The sequence below is a fragment of the Dendrobates tinctorius genome, unplaced genomic scaffold (assembly GCF_039654945.1).
Source record: "Dendrobates tinctorius isolate UK_male_01 unplaced genomic scaffold, ASM3965494v1 ptg000166l, whole genome shotgun sequence".
Taxonomy (NCBI): Eukaryota; Metazoa; Chordata; class Amphibia; order Anura; family Dendrobatidae; genus Dendrobates; species Dendrobates tinctorius.
This window is the reverse complement of record NW_027361833.1, coordinates 2,853,935-2,877,398: the sequence shown is the minus strand read 5'-3', so window position 1 is coordinate 2,877,398 and position 23,464 is coordinate 2,853,935. Positions and strand designations below refer to the sequence as shown.

Genomic DNA, 23,464 nt, shown 5'->3' with positions numbered 1-23,464 from the left:
TTGCTTGTATATATTGACTATATAAAATGCTCTCAGTGAGAGAAACAAAATAGGAATCTTGTGGGTATGATACCTTTTAATGGCTAACAAATAACAGTGAATGTTGTTACAAAGCAAGCTTCGGGACTGCTTACGTCCCTTCATCAGGTTGATATGACAAAATATTTGAAGAAACCTTATTTATATACAGTTTAAAGCACAACATTTCAATAAACAAACAATGAGCTTGAAGTGAAGTTGTTTGTTTAGTGAAATGTTGTGCTTTAAACTGTAGCACTTTATATATTTTTTTCTACTGGCTAGCATGGTACCAAACCACTTTTTTCATTTTTCTTGTATATATTGAGCACGGAAGTACTTTGGCCTTACTTTAGCCTCTATACACAGTCTCTATTCTTCTCCTGGAATGCCTTCTAATATCTACTTCCGGTTAGTGGAACGCTATATGGCGTTACTGGAACGCACACATTTGTCTGTAGTCATTTCCGGCCCTGTGGAAAGCACACAACGTCACTTCCGGCCGACTCCTTCCAGTTAGCCACCATCTTACTTCACCATATAAATAATAGCCGATAACACTCATTAGCTTACGTGACTAGCGGTGAATACCGCATCCTTTCCCCACACTTTCCTATCTATTCGGATTGGTAAGGTATTGTGCAATTGTACAGTTCACCATAGCGGTCCATAAACTGTGTATTTACTCCGCTGCCGTCACACTCCACAGATGTAGATATATCATCATCAAGCCCAGCATCTTTATTTATTGGTATGTACAGTCTCTCTTCCTTGCGGACACATGCACATTAAGTGCATATATATATATATATATATATATATATACACAGTATATCCCTACAGTCCCTATCCCTATTCCCTTTTGTACACTTGCTTTGGCAAAACTAATGTGTATTTAGTATATACACACACCATATGCACGATCTGAATATCCTTTCTTCTAGGATGCTTTGCCTTATTGTCCTACCACATTACTCTAGGCATGTTCTCTACTACCATATTATCACATTTGGTGGTTCATGTTGTGATACTCTGACTGCATAGATACAATTTATTGGCTATAATGATTATGATGTTATGTGGCATTATTTTCTTATGATATACTGTTCCCTGATTAACTGCCATTGTATATACTTTGGTTCATTTTATTTATTTTTCAGTACATTGATGAAGGTCGTTGTGACCAAAATGTCTACTGTATGTACTGCACCTTATTAAATATTTTCTCTGCATCCATAGTGTGTGTGCCAAGTTTATACACAACTGTATAAGGATTGGGATCCTACTTGAGCACCACGGGCATAGTTGTGCTAACGGTCTTGTGCACAGTTGCAAACTGTGGTGTCTGTTCACACGGGATGCATTTGGATAGCGCTGGGCAGCCTGCCTAATCTAATAGTATGAGCGTTTGTCTGGAGGCCTGGGCAGGTAAACATCGCTGCATTCTTTCTGCTGTTTTTTTCTATTGTGGAGGATGTCACCCTAAGAGAATAAGATATTGGTGCTCACGCTCACTGACAGCTTTCCCTCCCTCACCCTATAAAGGTCGTATTATACTTTAAGGGCAGGAAGAAATATAGGTGAGGTAAAAGAGATAAAAAGTAATATTTTTGTAGTCCAGTGTGTTTTATAGAGCATACATTGGAGTCACTCGTCTGTACAGGGCCAACTGTTGCCAATTCATATACCACTGGATTAATACCAAAGGTGCAAATAATGCAAGCAGTATTGTTATAAAGAGAGTTCAAAGCATGATGTTGATAAATCTTTCATATAGAAATAAAAACAAGAAGATATTACAACCTAATTGTTCCCTGTATCATCTTATTTCTTTCTGATGCTGCTTGACTGCAGGGGTTAACATCCTATGATATAAGAGACTTGTGCCCCTGCTTGTCAAGGTCTCCCCCCTCTATTTCCCTGTTAAGCCCAATGAAAGCCCACAGGTTAGTAGAGGTAAAAAATATATATACTTATGGTCTTGAAATGTTAAGATCACTGACCCATCTATATATAAGTATATACTCGTCATTATAAATACTCAAAAGATATAAATGACATTATAAATGTGAGAAGATAGAGAACTTAACGTTAGTAGTGCCTTCATGCGTTTCCCCGTCCATACAGTTTCTCGGGAGGCTTGATGCATACTTTAGGTGAGGACTTCTGGACATGAGCAAGCCACTTGAGATCATTGCACATGGGGTCTGAAGAGATCCCATAGCATAAAATGGAACATTCAATTGGCAGAGAATCAGTTCTGAAATTGAATGTCCAAATTCTAATTTTTCTCAGATCCGCTAATCTCCAGTCACAAGTGTAAGCAAAGTGTCCTGAGTGTTAGGGTACCGTTACACCTAGCGATGCACCAGCGATCCCGACAACGATATGACGCGGTCAGGATCGCTGGTGCATCACTAGGTGGTCGCTAGTGAGCTGCCAAACAGGCAGATCTCACCAGCGACATCGCAGGGGTCGGGGGTCGCTACTTACCTGTCAGACGCGGCGATCCTGCGTCCTCCCGCCCGGCTGCACGCCTCGCTTGTCGGAGCCACAGGAAGCCCAGCAGGAAGCGCCTGACGAGAAATGGTCCTGGAGCTTCTCGCGCGACCAACGATAACCAGCGGGGGAGCCGGTCGAAGGTAAGTATCACATGCAGCGATATCGCTAGCAATATCGCTATAACGTCACAAAATCGGTGACTTTACAGCGATATTGCTAGCGATATCGCAGTGTGTAACGGGGGCTTTAGACCACTATAGCAGATAACAATCATCTACCTCTGATCAAGTCAAATTGAGAATATTGAATCCATTAAGCTTGTTGTCTCATATGAAATCACCTACAGGAGTTGAAATGTATGTGCAACTGTATCTTGCTGCCATCTCATATTTATTATGTTTAAATACATCATCTACAATTATACCTTATATTATTTTTACATTGCATCCTATACTACGTTCAATGGACACATGATCCATCATCAACAATCAAACAAACCACTCCACTCACAGGCTCTCACTATGATGCGATATCTTATTCACACATCTGTAAACATGAAAAATGGTATCAGAGTCATCAGTGTTTTGGATCAGAGTGTCATCCATGTGACCACTTTTAGCATCAGTGTGTCATCAGTGGTTTTCACAGATGGATAAATAAATTAAATAAATTACAAAGCTTTTCCTATCTTTTACAATGTTTAATATGAGTGCATGGATGCCATCCATCTGCCATATGTGTTTTTCACTGACCCATAGACTTGTTTTGGCTTTTGGCTCTTTTCACCTGTGACAGTGCAAAAAATGGACATGTCTCTGTGAGATTTGCAAAGACATACGATCTGTAAAAAAGCTGACATGAGAACGGCACCATAGACTATAATGTGAAATATGGATGTCTGAATGAGGCCTAATTGAACATGCCTAAATCAAAGTATTTGTGAAGCCACTTTAGTTTAATTGTAGGATTTTAGATGTAGAATATATATATATTATCAAACAGTACATTATTTCAGGAACTGTAAACCACTGTGAATCATGACTGCTTAGTTGGGTTTTAGGTGTAGTGAATACTATACAAGCATCTTCGGGGAGGAATTAAATTGATGAATGAACCAAGTAGTATATCACACACAAAAACATTGGCCCTTTCACAGAAATTCACACGGGGTCACTCTTACAGAACCCCGCCTTCTCTTATTCATTGGAAATGTCAACAGTTTTTCCATTTGTAAAGGAATCAAAAGGAGACTGAACTGAGTTATGTTAGTACCTAAGATTCTATGGGAAGTTCTGAAAATTAATGAATAGCTTAGTGATCTAACCACAGTTGAATTCTCTTTGTTAGAATGTTTCCATGACATCATCCATGATTATGTAAAGCCAGGCATTTGAGTTATAGCTTCTACGCTTAGGTACAGCTATGCCTTGGTGCCTATGGAACTGGACAATTTGGGGTCTTAAAGATAAAGTATTTTATTTTTATTATTTCCTTGTTGCCTTTCAAGACCGATAACTTTTTAATTTTTTTAGTCAACGTAATAGGACTTGAAGATGAGTCATGTTTTATACTAGAACCAGAATAAAAATAAAATTACACATTTAAGTTGTTGGCTAACTGTTAAAGAATAGACAATGTAAAAAATAAAGACAGCTTTCCCTCCCTCACCCTATAACGCCCTATTATACCTTAACAGCAGGAAAAATTATAGGCGAGGTAAAGAAAAATAAAGAAAAGCTGCCGATGTTATTTTATTTTTTTTACTCAATTTATCAAGCAATGTATTTCTAGTTATACTGCAATAGATTTTTTGATTGAACATATTTGCACTATAAGACCATTATTTTTTCCAAAGAAAAACTTTTTTTTAATGTTATTAAAATGTCATTATCTTTCAGTATTTCACGAGGGATAAAAGATAATGGCTAACATCTTGTGATAGCCTAACTTAACATATGAATTGAGGACAGGATTTTGTGTAAACTACTATTGCGTAGAACTAACAGGGTCGTCTTCTACTCTTGATGGTGCAACCTTCCTCACAGAATGCACAGCTCTCTAGTCCATAAAATGGCTGCTGATGGAGGAACATGTGGTCAGAGCTGTCCTTAGCATCCTCCAATAAAAAAAGCAGATTTCCCATGTGAGGTATTTGTCAATTGTACAAGGCTGACTGGGTCTTTGAAAGCCGCACTAACAAGCCCAAGACTCTGTCATACCTTTATAATAGTAAGTGTACACAATATCATGTCCCCAGTACATCTGTCAACATAAAGATAAAATTGACAACCACTTTTTTTCGAATTCTCAATTCCAATAGGTAAACAGAGAAACCACCTTCTTCTGAAATCTTCTCTGATGCTGTAATTTCTATGGTGTTAGAACACCCAAGATTGGAGCTATGGATGATTTTGGCCTTTGCAGTGGAATATTGGTTGCAAATTGCCTTTCTATAATGTAATAATGCAGTCAGTATATTGCTTAATATTTAAATAAGTTTGATCAGTATTTACTATTGAATATTCATAACAGCCAAAAGAACATAATAAATATAGAGTAGATAGACTACTACAGTAGGTCATCCACATACAGCCAATTTAATCAGAATATACAATATTTCAGTATTTCGAAGGTGGACAGCAACAAAAAAAATCTATCTCTGAAACACAAGACTCAATGGGTTAAGTTTGCAAAAAGGAGAATCCGTGGTAATTTCACATGGTTGGGTGCAGCAATTATCCCTGTTTGAGGAGGATAAGGAGCTTTGCATTTTGCTATCTAAAGAAGATAAAGCTTTTTCATAAGCCATCAAAAAATATTCCTTTATTTAGGGAGATAAAATAGGTGTACTATATTGTTTAGTAGGTGAAGAAGCAATGGTCTCTGAACTAGAAGTGAAAAAAAATAAATTTTTTAGGGGGTCCGCAACTGGTTTGCTAATCACAAAATGATTAACAAATTAAATTAAAGCTTTTACGCAATCCTTGCAACAATTATCCCTTTTTTTCCGGAGACCAAACAGGGGTACTGTTTTGAACATGAAAGAGTTATGGATTATTGTCATGAAACCTTTTTAAAAAAATTGCCGTATTTTGAGAGCTGTTTCTTTAGGATACAAAAAAAATGAGAGTACGTTTCCCAGCATCAAAAATACTGTCTAGCACTATAAAACATAGTGGACAGGCAGGAGAAGTGTGATTGCTGTGGTTGTGCAGTTGTTACTGTAGGAGTAGTATGCTGGAAAGTTAATACATCGCAGGAAAGGAGATGTTTGGCAGTTTCGAACCAGCAATGGCAGCCCCAGAAGCATCGGTACAGTCTATAACTATGATGCACAGTAGGCAGCTAGGAGGTGTGTGCTTGGCGTAACTGTGCAGTGGTTGCCAGGAATCGAATGACAGAGTATTAAGATGGGGCAGATATGGAGATGCTTAGAAGTTTTGGGCCAGCAATCGCAACCTCGACAGCAGCAGTTCTACAATATAGGTGACATGGTGGAAAAGGAGTACATGCCTGGCAGGGTGTGGTCTATTGGCATTTTTTGCCACAGAATGGTGTAGATGACAGTCAATGGATGGTCAAGCAGGAAGACAGATGGTATGGAGAATTTAATTGCTGGTGTCAGCTATTAGTACATGTAGGTCTGCACTGATCCATGCCTAAGTAATTTTGACTAATGTTAGCTTTTCCACACTTGAGGGAGATAACCTGGTTCACTTTGGTGTGATAAATCAACTGGCCATGCTATTAAATTCACAATCTCAGCTATGCATGAAGAGTGAGTTATTTTGGCAGACAGTAAGATAGTTAGAATATTTTGGGTATTGCCGCTTACAACAATTTCAATTTGCAGTTCACCAGGAGCCAGCAAGCATGTAAGAAGCCGCTTGATGCACAGCAGCAACTTTTCTGCCATGGGGCTTTTCTGCCCAGGCTGTCAAGCTGTAAAACTGCTTGGCATCATTTTGCGTGGTGTTAGTGTAAAGAATGAGGGCTCTGTGTGGAATCAATAGCATGCCTACTTGTACTTGTTAGGGATGAGGTCATGTCAGTTGTGCAGGATCCAGAGAAAGTGCAGGAGAAGAAAGATAAGTGCCTCCTGGTTATCACTGCACTGAAAGCCACTGTGATGGTGCATCACTGCAGTGAAAACATTCACACAGTGAGTGTGAAACTCATATATTGTCCATGGCCAGCAGTTGCTGTTCCCGGCATTTCGTGTGCACTGCACTTTGGAGCGCTCTTGCTTGCTAACACTTCAATATCATTATTTCCTAGTGACACGTTAGAAAATGCCATTCTTTGCGATTTACACTCTGAAGCCTCTACTAATTTTTAAGATGTATAAGCCATTGCAATCTTATTTCATGAAGCATCCAATAGACACAATATAAATAGATACAAGATGATAAAAGGCATAAATATATATTTAAAGAGAACCTATCAGTAAAAATATCATTTACTTTAATAGCATATACAAAAAATAACATATTACAAAATGTGTCATTAAAGCCATAACCTGAGAAAAAAACTTTTCAGCCAAACTTCAGTCAAAGTTGCCTTGAGGAATTCACACATGATTTCCCAGTATCCACTGCGCAGACTACGTCAATTTCCCGTGATGCATAACATTGTAGAAAAGTGAGTTACTGCAGGACTTTTAACTCCTGCAACTGAAAAACATTATAAATTGATCCCCTCCATCAGTAGCATAGTTACCGTGGGGTAGAGGGTCCAGTCTACATTAAGCTCTGTTGCAGAGAAGAGAGAAATGGTGTCCCTGCACTGCTGCTCTCTATTTTGTTGGCCGTAAGTCTGCGGCAGGTCCTGGACTGTCTGCATGGGACCTGCAGCTGTACTTGCCAGGATTAGGTGAGCATATAATGTTATTTTTTTTATTGTAATATTTTGTGATGGGCATTATGTGTGGGAGCTACTAAGGGTACATTCATAAATAGTGGTGGCTACCAAGGGGCCCTCATAAATTGTGGAGGCTACTAAGGGGTCCTTGTAAATAGCAGGAGTTACTAAGTGGCCCTCATAAATTGTAGGGGTTACTAAGAGGCCCTCATAAATAGTAGGGGCTACTAAGAGACCCTCATAGATAGTGTGTGCTACTAAGAGGGTCCTCATGCAGACTTGGAACCATTGTGAGGGCCATCATAACGTGTGGGATCTAATGTGGGGACAACATATTTTTGGGGGTGATACAGTGTGAGTGCTGCATTGGATGCATTTTACAGTGTGGAGGCCATTATACAGTGTGCTTACTACTAAATAGCCATATTTCAGTGTGGAGGCTACTGTGGGTCCATAATGCAGTGTAGGGGCAATATAAAGTGCATATAGTGAACAGACCTAAAGTTTGAAAACCCAAATAAAGTGCATAGGAAATGTAATAAGATCATAAATACCCGTGATCAGTGGCTCAATGTGTCTCCATCTCCCTCCAACGTACGTTTTGCCTACCGTGGCTTTCTCAAGGAGACAAGTTTGCTTACTATATTTACTACTGTGCTGACACAAAGCGACCAGCTCTCTTTCTCCTAATATCAGCATCAGCTTCACTATCTCTACCTCTCCCATAGATAAGGTTTACCACACTACACTGATCAGCTTATCTAGGATCAGCCAGTGCAAAGCTTGGGAGAAGATTTCCATAAAAATTTCTGAATTTCTTTCAAACACTTCGTAAGGGGTGGAGATTACTGGGAAGAGGGGCAGGGCCTAATATCTTCAAAAGGGTATGGTTTGACTAGCCTTGCAGTTTCTACTTTACAAGTACAGATGCATGTTTCAACCTTTCCTGTAAAACAATTAATCATTATGATGTTTGTAATGGTTGATGTGTGTTTTACCAACATACGTCACGAGTGACCAAGGTATGCTCTATGTTTGCGTAATGTGTATGCTGCAAATATATACTGTACATTCAAGTGGTGTTCGTGCTGTGAACATACACTATGTCAGTAGTGTGTGTGCTCTATACGTTATATGAGCGGTGTGTCAGATGTATGCGTATGCTGTATGAGCTGTATACATGCTGTATGCATATATCATTTGAGCAGCGTATGTGGGCTGTATGTGCATTATATGTGAGCAGTGTGCGTGCTGTATGCTGTACTATGTGAGCAGTGTGCATGCTGCATGCGTATAATATGTGAGCAGTGTCAGTGCTGTATGCAAATACTATGTGAGCGATATTTGCGATTACTATGTGAGCAGAGTGCGTGCTGTATGTATATATTATGTGAGTGGTGGGTGTGCTGTATATGTATGCTACAGTTGTGGTCAAAAGTTTGCATACCCCGGCAGAATTTTTGCTTCCTTGGCCTTTTTTCAGAGAATATGAATGATAACACCAAAACTTTTTCTCCACTCATGGTTAGTGGTTGAATGAAGTCATTTATTGTTAAATTACTGTGTTTTCTCTTTTTAAATCATAATGACAACCCAAAACATCCAAATGACTCTGATCAAGCGTTCACATACCCCATGTTAGGGTTGGCGGAACGTACCAAATAAAGTATAATAATGGCATGCGTTCGCAACTCGGGGTCCACCATGCAGAGATGGAACCTGCTGCTAAGTAATGGCAGAACAAGATAGCGGTTGAGCACCAAAAACATGCGGGTTAAATGTCAGCGGCAAACTCTGTTGCTCCACAGAGCCGCTGCAACAACGTAAAAGAACACTGTTCCCTGTTGAATGTCACAGGGCTCAGCAGATATGCAAGAGTGAGGTCTCTAGGCTCAACCCCTAGAACACTGGGGCTAGCGTCTGACCGGACCCAATATGCCACGGCATTGCACAGGCGATGCCTCTACTTGGCGCTGACTCTGCCTCCTACCTGCACAGCCTAGGCACTAGCTGGCAGGGCTGAACAACACATGCATACCAAGAGTAGGGGTTTCATAATGAGTCAGTCACCAGAGACAATCATACGTGCATACAACACACACACACCACATGGTCTATACTAGCATGTGGCCATGGGGCTATGATATCCTTTTATAGATCCAAGTCTTCCAGGACCTTGCTAGTGGACCAATCCGGGCTCGCTTGAGGACCTGAGAAGCTGACTGCTGACCACCAATGAGAGGTTGCCACCTCACGAGCATGCTCAGTAAGGCAAAACCCGGTCTTAGTCTCAGGAACGACTGCTCGCCTCTGTTTGCTGTTGATTGCTATAGCTGAACCTGGAGAGGCAGCAGCAGCAATCAATCACAGAGCACGAGTTTGAGCAATACACTGAGACCGACATATTTGCTAAGCAGGATCCGCTGCAGCTGAGACTGAATGGGATACTGCAGGAGAAGACGTGGCTTGGGATTCCTCTTGTGCAGAGGGAGAATCCCGATGCCTAACACCCCATTTCTTAATATTGTGTATTGCCCTCTCTAACATCAGTGACAGCTTGAAGTCTTTTGTGGTAGTTGTGGATGAGGTACTTTATTTTCTCAGATGGTAAAGCTGCCCACTCTTCTTGGAAAAATGTCTCCTGTAAATTCCTGGGCTGTCTAGCATGAACTGTGCGCTTGTGATCTTTCCAGATTTGCTCAATGATATTGAGGTCAGGAGACTGAGATGGCCACACCAAAACCATCACTTTGATCTGCTGTAGCCAATGACAGGTCGACTTGGCCTTGTGCTTTGGATCGTTGTCATGTTGGAATGTCAAAGTATGTCCCATGCTCAGCTTCCAGGCTGATGATTGCAAATTTTCACCCAGAATTTGCTGATAATGTGCTGCATTCATCTTTCCATCAACTTTGACCAAGTTTCCTCTGCCTTTGTAGCTCACACATCCCCAAAACGTCTGCGATCCACTTCTGTGCTTTACAGTGGAATGGTGTTCCTTTCATCATATACCTTGATGACCTCTCTCCAAATCTAATGTTTATGGTTGTGGCCAAAAAGTTCAATTTTGGTCTCATCACTCCAAATTACCTTGTTGTAGGAGTTTTGAAGCTTGTCTCTGTGCTGTTTTGCGTATTGTAGGGGAGATGCTTTGTGGCATTTGCACAATAATGGCTTTCTTCTGGTGACTCGACCATGCATCCCATTTTTCTTCAAGTGCCTCTTTCTTGTGCATCTTGAAACAGTCACACCGCTAGTTTTCAGAGAGTCCAGTATTTCAGCTGATGTTGATTGTAGGTTTTTCTTTGCATCCCAAATAATTTTCCTGGCAGCTGTGGACAAAATATTTGTTGGTCTACCTGACCGTGGTTTTGTTTTTACAGAGCCCCTGATTTTCCATTTGTTAATCACTGTTTTAGCACTGCTGACAGACATCATCAATTCATTGGATATCTTTTTGTATCCCTTTCTTGTTTTAAAACTACCTTTTCCCGTAGATCCATTGACAATTCTTTTGCTTTTCCCTTGAATCACAATCCAGAAATGTCAGTGGCTGGATGAAAGATGCTAGAGTCTGTCTGGATCCCAGAAACTCACTCAGCTTTCATGCACACACACTGATTACAAGCAAACTGGTCACAGGTGAGGATGTTACCTTTAGTACCCACTCAAAACCATTTGTGTCAACTTCTGTGCATGCTATCAGGCCAAAATCACCAGGGTATGTGAACTTTTGATCAGGGTCATTTGGAAGTTTTGGGTTATTATAATGATTTAAAAAGAGGAAACACAGTAGTTTGACAATAAATGGCTACACCCAACCACTAGCTTTGGTGTTATCATTCATATTTTCTGGAAAAAGGCCAAGAAAGCAAAAATTCTGCCAGGTATATATATACATACATATAAGGAGTCATACATTTATGGCATTTATGGGATAGACTTTATATTTGTATAAATACACATATACATATGAGAGATGTTTATACACGCAGAGTATTTATATAAATATATTGATAGAGAGACCCTGTAGTTATACGGTCCATTACTATAACTGAAAAATTTTCTAAGATACAGGGGTGTTCCCATCTCCAAGATCCTTTCCCAATATGTAGTAGGTGTAATAATAATGGTATTAGTAAATACCTCCAATTAGAAATGTAGTATAGTTCTTCTGATTCGCTATGTCACTTATCCCATGTGCAGGGCTTTTCAGTAGTTTAGGTATCCATGGTTACAACCACTCATATAGTGACAATTACTTAGCAGTTAGTGGTAATCATGGATACCTAAGCTACTTCAATGACCTGTACATGGGGTAAGCAACATAGTGAATCAGAAGAACTATAGTACATTTCTAAGTGGAGGTATTTGCTAAAATTATTATTATTACACCTACTACGTATTGGGATAGGATCTTTGAGATAGAAATCCCTCTTTAACTTTTAGCGGTACTATACTGATGCTCTGCCTAGCAACCAGCCTGGAATTTAGCTCTAATTGGCTAAACTGCCAATCTCAAGATGGCGGCTCTCTTGAATCCTATTCAGTATGGCTTTCACATATCTATATTGACTATATTCACAGTCATTCTCCTTTCAAAGGAAAATCATTCTACATTTAGTTATATTTACTTCCTCTCTACTGTAATATAACCTGGTAAGTTTGATAGTGGTAGGTTCTTTTTACGCACAGTGCAAATGTTGTACTCTAAGCATGAAAAATGTGATGTTTCCTTGTGGTTATAGAGATCAGTCAGCAGAATAAGTCCAAATGAATGTGTAATTCGTTCAGTTAAATCCAGTAAAGGGCTAATGAAAAAATTATCTGCTGGCCTAAACAGATAAAACTGATGCCTTATGTTTTAAGTGAGTGTTAAAGGTCTTCTCCGTTTAATAGAGTCACCTAGTTTCATTTGCATTAAAGGGACTTCTCATTCAATTTACTCAATCATAGTAGGTAACGTTCTACAGAACAGTGCTAAAGGCCACCATTATATGTAAGGAAAATTAAGATGATGTTCTTGGTTGCTTTACAGTTCTTCTAGTTCAACTACTCCAATAAATGAACATGTACAACAAGCTGAAGGGCTTTTTATTACAAATTTAATTCATTTCTCTAGACAACTGTGAAATTTGCCATTGACATTAGTCATTACCCCAAGGCGAACTAAAAGATGATCTCAGTTAATAAATGATCCTTAACAAGGAATGCTCCTATCTTCTGTGATATTGGCACCGGCACGTTTTATTAATGTAGCACTAGCTTCCTGTCACAAAACCAGAATTAACTGCTGTTTTTTGTGACATTCTCTTCTTCCTGTTTCCAATATTAATAATTATGCAAAAGTATAATTAGCAACACAAAGAGACATCCTTTTCATCTAGTAGCTAGCGCTTTCGCACAGAATCTTAAGGGAAATACAGAAGTGAAGCAAAATATCTAGCCAAATAGCCGATGCAGGTTGATTTCACAGTGTGTAAAAGACTAATTATCTGTGAAAAATCTGACCTCCAGTAGAAATACGTACAATGTACTGAATCTCCTGGTTACACAAGTGTCAACTTTCCAAGAATCTCCAAGCTATAACAGAAAACTATTACAAAAGTAGTAAAAATATACACATTAAAATGGGAAAATCCCAGCACAGATGCCTCTATTAGGCAGCAAAATTTCTGCTCAACTGCACATTGCCAGGGATTATAAAAAAAAACATACAGTACTTTATGATTTGACTGTAAATACAGAGATTGGCAATACAGACAGAAATAGGTTAAGTGCATTTGTTTGCTCAAGATAAGGTATAAAGATAGGTTGTAATAAATGTTAAAAATATTACATTTCTTCCGCTTGCTGTGTGTTATTCCTTCTGGTTATATGAATGTTTATCCAATAGCCGTAATAACAAACCACCATTTTGTCCTGGAAAAAGAAATAAATTGTATTTGTAAAAAGTAGAGGCATTATATAGTGTGTTAAAATGCAATATTCCCATTTTCTCGTCAGACTTCCAATTTATTGAAGTAACAGAGCAGAAAATACACTGACAGCTGTTACATTTTATTGCGAATTAGTATATACATTTTATATCCTGTGAGCAAATGCATGATACATTGTATTCTAGTAATTGCCACTCACTTTCCAAATGGAAACGAAATGATCTTAGTGCAATTACACTCTGGAGAGTAAAATGTAACAAGCTACAGTCTTACAACCCAGTACTTTAACAGAGCAAAGAGTTTCCTAGATTTTACCTTCTTCTAGAAAGGTCAAATTGAATCTGAAAATCCACAATAGAACATGCTCAGTCTTTTGTGTAAGAGAAGCCACTGAACATGCCGGTAGCATACTTGGAAATGCCCAACATTTTAACTATTTACAGCTACATTATGTTCTTCTGAATTAGTATACCTAATTTCCAACATTTACCATTTTATCTAAATATGTCAATTACATGCAAGATTTACTATTTAAGGTAGTTAAGACCATGAATGAGACTCATGTCAAAACGTGTAGGTCTTACTTCCAGTGCCTTATGTGTCTGTGTAGCAATGTATTGATTGGAATTATCTTTTAAAAAGGTTCAACTAAAGCTATATTTTACCATAAGAAGACTTAAAGCCTTTATCTTTGTGTTTGCTTCTGTTGCGGCTGCTCTGCCCTGATCCGTGCGAGGCTCTGGACAATACTGGGGACTATGCACCCATGCCAGTAAGCTAACTACCTTTAGTTATTATTTAATATTTAAGGTGGTATTCTAGTTAGAGCAAATTAAAGCAAATCACTAGCATATATATTTTTACCTGCCGAGGAAGACATTTCCTTTTCAAAGTTTATGCAGAGAACTACTCTACCTTATTCAAGATAGGCTGATTTGCAGTACCTACCTATATTACCTATATAACGCCTGGACAAGAGTAACAATTTGTAGGGAAAAATTCAGATGATGTGGGCCTCCAGCATCTTTATTCTAGAAATCAAAAATGGTCCTTCTGTTTGAATATCTACTAAGGCACAAGTTTCATTTTGGTTTAGACCTTAGCTCAATAAAATGCAGAACGTCCAGAGGGTCAATCATATTTTTTGGTTTGGTAGGGAATGATTTTTCATGAGTCATTTAGATAAATGGGAAAATCCTAGCATCAATATTATATAGAACCTCGCAAAGCAATGGAAACAATTGAGTGGGCCTATAATGGATCAGCAACATCATTGTCACATGAAACAGCAGGCGTGGTTTGACATGTTCATAACTTGGTTTCTTGTCAAAACATTTTCATGTGATTGCTACTACACACCATTTTACACCAGAAGATTTGCAATTTGTGGTTTAAACTATTTGTACCAGTCTCATGGGAATGTTTATAGACTGCGAGACTTAAAATTTGTAATTCGTTGAGTCAGGCCAATCATAACAGATTGTTAAGCCATTGTTACTGATGTTGCTTTAAATCAACATCAACATACACTCACTGGCCACTTTATTAGGTACACCATGCTAGTAACGGGTTGGACCCCCTTTTGCCTTCAGAACTGCCTCAATTCTTCGTGGCAGAGATTCAACAAGGTGCTGGAAGCATTCCTCAGAGATTTTGGACCATATTGACATGATGGCATCACACAGTTGGCGCAGATTTGTCGGCTGCACATCCCTGATGCGAATCTCCCGTTCCACCACATCCCAAAGATGCTCTATTGGATTGAGATCTGGTGACTGAGGAGGCCATTTGAGTACAGTGAACTCATCGTCATGTTCAAGAAACCAATCTGAGATGATTCGAGCTTTATGACATGGCGCATTATCCTGCTGAAAGTAGCCATCAGATGTTGGGTACATTGTGGTCATAAAGGGATGGACATGGTCAGCAACAATACTCAGGTAGGCTGTGGCGTTGCAACGATGCTCAATTGGTACCAAGGGGCCCAAAGAGTGCCTAGAAAAAATTCCCCACACCATGACACCACCACCACCAGCCTGAACCGTTGATACAAGGCAGGATGGATCCATGCTTTCATGTTGTTTACGCCAAATTCTGACCCTACCATCCGAATGTCGCAGCAGAAATCGAGACTCATCAGACCAGGCAACGTTTTTCCAATCTTCTACTGTCCAATTTCGATGAGCTTGTGCAAATTGTAGCCTCAGTTTCCTGTTCTTAGCTGAGAGGAGTGGTACCCAGTGTGGTCTTCTGCTGCTGTAGCCCATCTGCCTCAAAGTTCGACGCACTGTGCGTTCAGAGATGCTCTTCTGCCTACCTTGGTTGTAACGGGTGGCAATTTGAGTCACTGTTGCCTTTCTATCAGCTCGAACCAGTCTGCCCATTCTCCTCTGACCTCTGGCATCAACAAGGCATTTCCGGCCACAGAACTGCCGCTCACTGGATTTTTTTTCTTTTTCGGACCATTCTCTGTAAACCCTAGAGATGGTTGTGCGTGAAAATCCCAGTAGATCAGCAGTTTCTGAAATACTCAGACCAGCCCTTCTGGCACCAACAATCATGCCACGTTCAAAGGCACTCAAATCACCTTTCTTCCCCATACTGATGCTCGGTTTGAACTGCAGGAGATTGTCTTGACCATGTCTACATGCCTAAATGCACTGAGTTGCCGCCATGTGATTGGCTGATTAGAAATTAAGTCTTAACACACAGTTGGACAGGTGTACCTAATAAAGTGGCCAGTGAGTGTACATTCACTATTCTCTCAGATAGGGCAGTAGCCTACAGCTCATTGATCCTATGGAAGCAGTTCTTGTTTTTCATGTGAGTGTTCAGCCCCATAGATAGATTGATGGATATTGTAGATAGAAATATATTTTATTGCTAGCTCTTTATACATATGTTCACATGCCCTTATCTTCTTCTTATATAATGCTTGAGAAAGGCTCTGCCATTTTGGACCGAATCCTCACGTTGACTGATTAAAATTGGGCCCCATGCAAGAAGTTTGTTGATAACTTGGGGGCTTTAACTTCATCTTTGAATGGATAAACACTGTTTTTATTTTTCTATCTCTAGATAGGTAGAGCTATAGAAAGATAGATTAAACACATGCAAAAGTGCAATATTATATTTTATATCCATTTATAACTGACTTAGTGTGGACATTACCTTGACAATTTGATGAAGTATATTTTATCATTTGAAAGTACGAGTATTGTCTTTACTTTTCTATGATTGGTGAATTGTTGAAGGACTCTACTAAATCATGTTAAATCTTCCTCTATTTTGAGTAAATGGTCTCTGTTTTTTTTAGATGACCCCCATTAAATATAGAAATGTATCTGATGTAGAAACTAATAAACTAGCCTTTATATTGCCACAATATTAACCATCAGAAACTACTGGTCTGAGATGTTAGCCTTTAACAGCCAACTGTGCTAGATTTCAGGTCAGCTTGTTGTTTATTTGGAAGCCCAGGTCATGCACCTAGACATGCAACTTGCAACACTCAAGCACATTGAAAATCTAACGAGAAGTTTAGAGCTCACTGAGCATGCTCTGTATCACTGATATGGAGGTTTGAGTAATAATTATAATTGATGACTCAGGAGTCTTTTGCGTGGAGCAAGACACTAGGGAACACAGTTTTTGAGTGGTAAAGTCTATATTATCACATGGTGTTTCAAACAGGTGCAGGGAAAACATCAAAGTCCATAATCACACAGTGAAGCTATTGAACAGAGTCTTTAGGTAACCTCAGAGGAAAATGCAATCAGCGGAGCAGTCTTGTGAAGCACACCTGAGGTTGCTTGCAAGCAAGGAAGTCCTTGTCTAGTCCATACACGGATAAATATATATAAGGCAGTTCAAATAATATATTTACTCATCCAGGGAGGCCTGTGTAGGAAGTCTAAGGTTTTGCACAGAAGAGCATCAATCAGCTTACACGTACAACAAATGCAGGTGAGAGCAACTCGAACAGCTGGAAGCAGGAGGACTGCTGGAAACCAGAGTATGCAGCAGAAACTTTGAGAGCAGAGTGACAGGATATCCACAACGGATAACAGAAGCAGGTAAAAAGCCGGTAAGCCACCAGGGTCAAGAGCTGGACACAGGCAGAATACTCTAGCACAGACTAAAGGCTGGGGTGGAGTTATAAAGCAGGAAGACACAGGGCACATGAGACAAAAGACACCATCTCAAAAGAGGGCAAGAATGCCCAAAAGGTTATAAAAAAATCTTCAGAGTCCTGACAGTGGGTAAGATTAGGAACCAGAGATAGGAAAGAAGGTGGGTAATACTGAAAAGAAGGGTTAGGGGAAAAACTGTATGAGTGTTTAGTTTTGATCTGGTATATGCTAGTACATACGCTTGTTTGGCTGATATTAGGGATGCAAGTCCAAGACTAGGATCACTACAGCAGGACCTTTTTCCTAGCCAACAAGAAAATAACTGGTGTAGGAAGGAGGGAAATAGAAGTGCAGCAAAGGCCAAATAGATACTGGTGGTAAGGGACTCTATATTTAGATGGATAAATAAGGTTATCAGCTGCCAAGACACTGAATGCTGAACAGTGAGCTTTGTACTGGCTGTTTGGGTTTAGCATATTATGAATCAGATAAGACAGATTGCTGTGTGGGGCTGGGGCTGGGAAAAATGCAGCTGTCAAGGTACACATTGGTATCAATGACAAAGTCAGAGGAAGAAGAAAGGATATTAAAAGTTATTTTTTATTATAGGGATGGACAGAACCCCAATGGAGAGGGTGCAGCTGTGCTGGGAGGAAGAATGATTGGAAAGATGAAAGAGCTTTTAAATTAGGATCTGGGGTAAAGTAGGGTGGTTGACTGGTTGTATTAAAAAGGGACAGATAGGGCAGACATAGAGTGGGATAACATAAGTGTTAATCTGGATTTAGAATGGCCTGGGACTAGCAAGGAAAGTAGAGAAGTGACTAGGAAATAGTGTGTTATTATTATTGTTAAATGTTTGCTAGCAAATACAAGAAGTCTTTCAAATAAAATTCATGAACAAGAGACCTTAATGTCAACCATAGAATATGATGTGGTTGGCTTTACACAAACCTGGCTGAATGAGAGCCATGACTGGGTGACAAATATGAAGTGTTACAAAACATTCAAATATGACAGGGAAGACAAAAAAGGGGAAGAGGGGTGCATTTTCATGAATCCAACTTAAGCCCTCTGCTCAAAGATCAAAAGTAGAAAGGAGGCACACACAGCTTTATAGGGTAAAAATGGTGCTAGCTGAACTGGACGTATCCAAGATCACATGTATTAAAGTTAAATCAGTCGCACTCTCAGTCATTTGCAAAACAATTGATTTAACTTATGTGAATTTTACACCACAATTAAGAAAAAAAATTTCCGCTTGACTGGCAAAAAGATTAAGCAGCGAGTGACGTTTCGACTCCGTCCGGGTCTTTATCAAACATCGCTAAAAGACAAGTGAAGCGTACTGTGCTTCACTGCAAAGTGGGATAGGGATCTATATGTCATGGATTGACGTGTTTTTTGTTCTGCAGCACTTTCACTTTCCCGTCCCGTAATGCACGCCTTACGCATTTTCTAATTGCTAGGTCTCTTGAAACTAAGTTTATTTTTAACAGAAGAAAAACATTGGTCACCTGCAGCAATCAAAGGGTTTTTTGGGGGTTTTACTCCACCATAATGTAACAAAAGATAGCAAAAGTGTATAGATGACAATGAAAATCAATCCAGAAAAATGTTTCAATGCTTTTTTTCACTTTAGAGATCACAGAAATGTTCACAACTCACGTACGCTGTATGTCTGAGAAATTTAAGCCTGCAAAGATTTTTAGCAGTTTTAGATATCAGACTATGTAAAACTGCATGTCCGAGAAATGTAAGCCTATAAAATGTTTAAAAGCGTTTATTCACTTTTAGAGATCACAGAAATGTTCATAGGCCATGTAACACTCTATAGCTCAGAAGACTACTAAATTTTTAACATTTTTTTTAGAGATAACAGAAATGTACTCCACATTATGGAATATTGTATGGCTGAGAAATTTAGCCCAGAAAAAAGTGTCAGTGATTTTCTTATATAACACAAACACCTGCCCTTTTATAATCCCTGATTATGTCAGACATCCAGCCAATCACAGTATTTCCACAATCAAGATGGCTACAGCATTACAGTGATTCACAGGCAATCCCCACATGATTATTGTATGAATAACAAGCCCAAAAGATGTGGGACAGGGTTTCGAGGTTTACAGCGAATGCCACCCATTACTTGCTGAGTAATGAGCACATCCGAGCACCATGATACTTGAATTATAACCGAGTATTACCGAGCACGTTCGTTCATCCCTAATAACTATCTATTAGGCTGACACTATTGATAAGCCACTAATTAGAGTTTGCTATAAGCCTCATAACATAACTAAACAGGTATAGGATAAAAATATGCAACAAATGGAAAATAACAGCAGATAAGGTTCCTGTAATGGTAGATTTTAACTGCTCAGGGGGCAGCATGGTTGCTCAGTGGTTAGTACTCTACCTTTGCAGCACTGGAGTCCTTAGTTCAAATTCTACCAAGGACAAGATCTTCAAGAAGTTTTTATATTCTCCCCATGTTTGCATGGGTTTCCTCTGAGTGCTCTGATTTCTCTCCATACTCCAAAGACAACTGATAGGGAATTCAAATTTGAGCCTCAATAGGGAAATTGATGATGATGACTGTGGAAATCAATAGTACTATGTTAAAAGGTCTGCTGGTTGTGCTAATCCGTGACTTTTTATCCACAATTAAAACAACTTCCTCTCTAAGGTAGTTTGTGAAACAGTATCAGATCTCTAGATCCATGAGATCTTGGGCAAAAGCAACCATAGCAAACACGAAAAAGCATTACAAAGGGGAAAACAAAATCATGGAAATTTAGAAAAGCTAAACACTGTTGACTAAGAAAAGAGAGAATACCAAACATAAATTGGCAGTGTTTAAAGATATTTTATTAGAATCCTGATTAGATTAGAGGATAGACATTAGGAGATGACTGCACTGCTGTAAAGGATGAAAGGTTCCACACTCCAGGTAGATTGAAGTAGTTTTAGTACATGTTTGTGGCTCGATCTGAGCTCTTTTTCAAATCAAACTTCAAATTCAGTTCTGTACAGTTCTGCAGTGGATTTGAATAAGAGCTCGGTTTGAGCCAGAAATATATAACAAACCTACTTGAATATACCTGGAATGTGGACTGTTTTATCCTTTCAAGCAGGATAGTCATCTTTAAACACCTATCCTCTAGCTCCTCTTTATTGGAGTTGTGACATTCACAAATGCATCTGGTGAGCATTATCCATCTCACCCCTTTACCACACAGTGTCACCCTAAGGGCATTTGCCAAATTTCTGTGTTTTATTACTAGAATGTCCAGGAATATAACAGAAACCATTATCGTTAAAAAGAGCAGTACTACCATAAGTTTAATGAGTCAAAAAAAGGGCATTTAAAACTTTGAAGTCTGAGAGATCAGAAATAGCATTCCAGGCATTTAACGATCTCAACAGAAAATGTAAAAATGAAATTAAGGTAGCAATGTTTTCTTCAGAGAAAGAAATTACCAGGGCATTAAAATGACATAATTACATAAATATATGATTCCAAAAAGAAAAAAAAAATCAATATTTTCTCTTAAAATGATGATCAAAGTAATGTAATTGTAGAGGATAAGATATTAAATATGCAGATTTCATCCATGTTCACCAATGATCTGCTTGTGCCAGTCATCATTCAACAAGGCAGTTATCAAGATTCACCACGCAATAAAACTATCTTAACACAAGAAAAAATACAGCTGCATCTGACTAAATATTGATAAATATTTTTGAGGTATATAAAAAAGAAATAAAATCCTGTGACCCTAATGCATTACTACAAGGATAAAACAAGCCCCAGGTCTTACTGGCTTGGAAAAAATTTTTGGTCAGAGCTTTTTTTTATTGCAAAGCAATCCAGAGCCCTTTTTTTTTCTCCATTTGCTTTTTGACAGTGCACAATACAGCCAGATCCTTTTCCTAGCACAGCGTGAAAATCCTGCAATTTTAAAGGGTCCCAAAAATCACTTCTCCGTGCGCAGAGAAATATTTAATTTTTCAGTGGTATGGTAGAGTAGATTTTTTTTAATATTTTACACAATTTCTTGACATTTTGCTGAACCCCCCCAAAAATACATACAGGCCACATATTTTACAGTGCGGTATATCTGTGACACGCCTTATCCATCTGTCTGCTAAAAATTTTGGTCATTTTAGCCCTAAATTCAATTTTTTTTGCTGTCTGTCACTGTAGTTATATACAGCACTATTTGGCCCAAAAAAAGCAAAAAATACAGGTCACAGATTTGTCAGTGTGGTATCTCGGTGCCAGCTCATATCTGTGCATGCTCCAAGATTGGCCTGTTTAGGACGGTTTTCCATTTTTGTCCTGTGTGTCACTGTAGATATATACAGCACTATTTAGCCAAAAAAAAGCAAAAAATACAGGTCACAGATTTGTTAGTGTGGTATCTCCTTGCCAGCTCACATCTGTGCGTGCTCCAAGTTTTGCAACTTTAGGCAGGTTTTCCATTTTTGTCCTTTGTGTCACTGTAGTTATATACCACACTATTTAGCCAAAAAAAGCAAAAAATACAGGCCACAGATGTGTCAATGTGGTTTCTCCTTGCCAGCTCATATCTGTGTGTACTCTAAGTTTGCGCAGTTTAGGACAGTTTTCTATTTTTTCTTGTGTGTCACTGAAGTTATATATATCACTATTTAGCCAAAAAAAGCAAAAAAATACAGGCCACAGATTTGTCAGTGTGGTATCTCCGTGCCAGCTCAAATCTGTGCGTGCGCCAAGATTGGCCAGTTTAGGCCGGTTTTCCATTTTTGTCCTGTGTGTCATTGTAGTTATATACAGCACTATTTAGCCAAAAAAAAGCAAAAAATACAAGTCACAGATTTGTCAGTGTGGTATCTCCGTGCCGGCTCATATCTGTGCGTGCTCCAAGTTTGGCCAGTTTAGGCCGGTTTTCTATTTTTGTCCTGTGTGTCACTGTACTTATATACAGCACTATTTAGCCAAAAAAAAGCAAAAAGTACAGGCCACAGAATTGTCAGTGTGGTATCTCCCTAACAGGACTCATTTATCTGTGCCAAAAATTTGGCCATTTTAGGCCTACATACATTGCGTTGCTAGAGTATTTGGCTCCCTGGAACTTTTCAACCTTTTCCCACATATCATGCTTCAAACATAAAGATACCAATTGTAAATTTTGGGTGAAGAATCAACAACAAGTGGAACACAATTGTCAAGTTGAGCGAAATTTATTGGTTATTTTAAATTTTAGTGGAAATTCAAAATCTGAAAAGTGGGACGTGCAATATTTTTCGGCCCCTTAACTTTCAGTGCAGCAAACTCACTCCAGAAGTTCATTGTGGATCTCTGAATGATCCAATGTTGTCCTAAATGACTTATGATAATACATTTTTCATATAGCACCCTGAGGATAGGGAATGTAAAAGGGATAGCACCGCGCAGGATCTACGTGCAATATTAAAAATGTCCCAAATAAAAATACAAATCTGATGCACTCACCAAATTGAGGTTGAAGGAACAGCGTATTGGCCCTGGGGGAATGTCCCAAACCAAGGTCCTAATTAATCGGTTTGCTGCACGGCTCCTGGTCAACGGGGCAATCCTCAGTCGTCCGCAGGTAAAAGATAAAAGAAAAAAAATTCAGTCTGATGCTGGCACTCCCGAGAAAAGTGAAATGTGAGAGATCGGTTTACTTAAAAAAAATTTTTTAAAGATTTTTATTCTGAAGTATAGCAGTAAAAACAACAACGCGTTTCGGCTTAAAAAAAGCCTTCATCAAGTAAAATAAACATCTATACCAAAACAATGACCATGTCTTTATAAACTCTTTTTACAACTGAAAAGAGAGGGGTGTTAGTTACTAGCACCAATCCTTCACTTAATTTGCATACTCCTCTTAATTAGTTTAACTCTTTAGCAGGGGTAAGTAAAAGATATAATTCACATTCCTTAAGAGGTTAAACTCTCGTGGAAAAAAATATAACAATAAATGAATAAAAAAAAACTTTGTT

General features: G+C 38.9%; 1 long non-coding RNA gene across 1 annotated transcript in view; it reads right to left on the bottom strand.

Moving 5' to 3' along the window:
- The window catches only part of LOC141053635 (uncharacterized), a 166,228-nt gene extending 143,067 nt beyond the window's left edge, over positions 1 to 23,161 (bottom strand). The window contains exons 1-3 of the long non-coding RNA XR_012221236.1: positions 22,953 to 23,161; positions 19,872 to 20,050; positions 13,220 to 13,302 (exon numbers count right to left, since the gene is read on the bottom strand). This is a non-coding gene — a long non-coding RNA (uncharacterized lncRNA). The remainder of the gene's footprint in view (positions 1 to 13,219; positions 13,303 to 19,871; positions 20,051 to 22,952) is intronic.
- Positions 23,162 to 23,464: the final 303 nt, after the last annotated feature.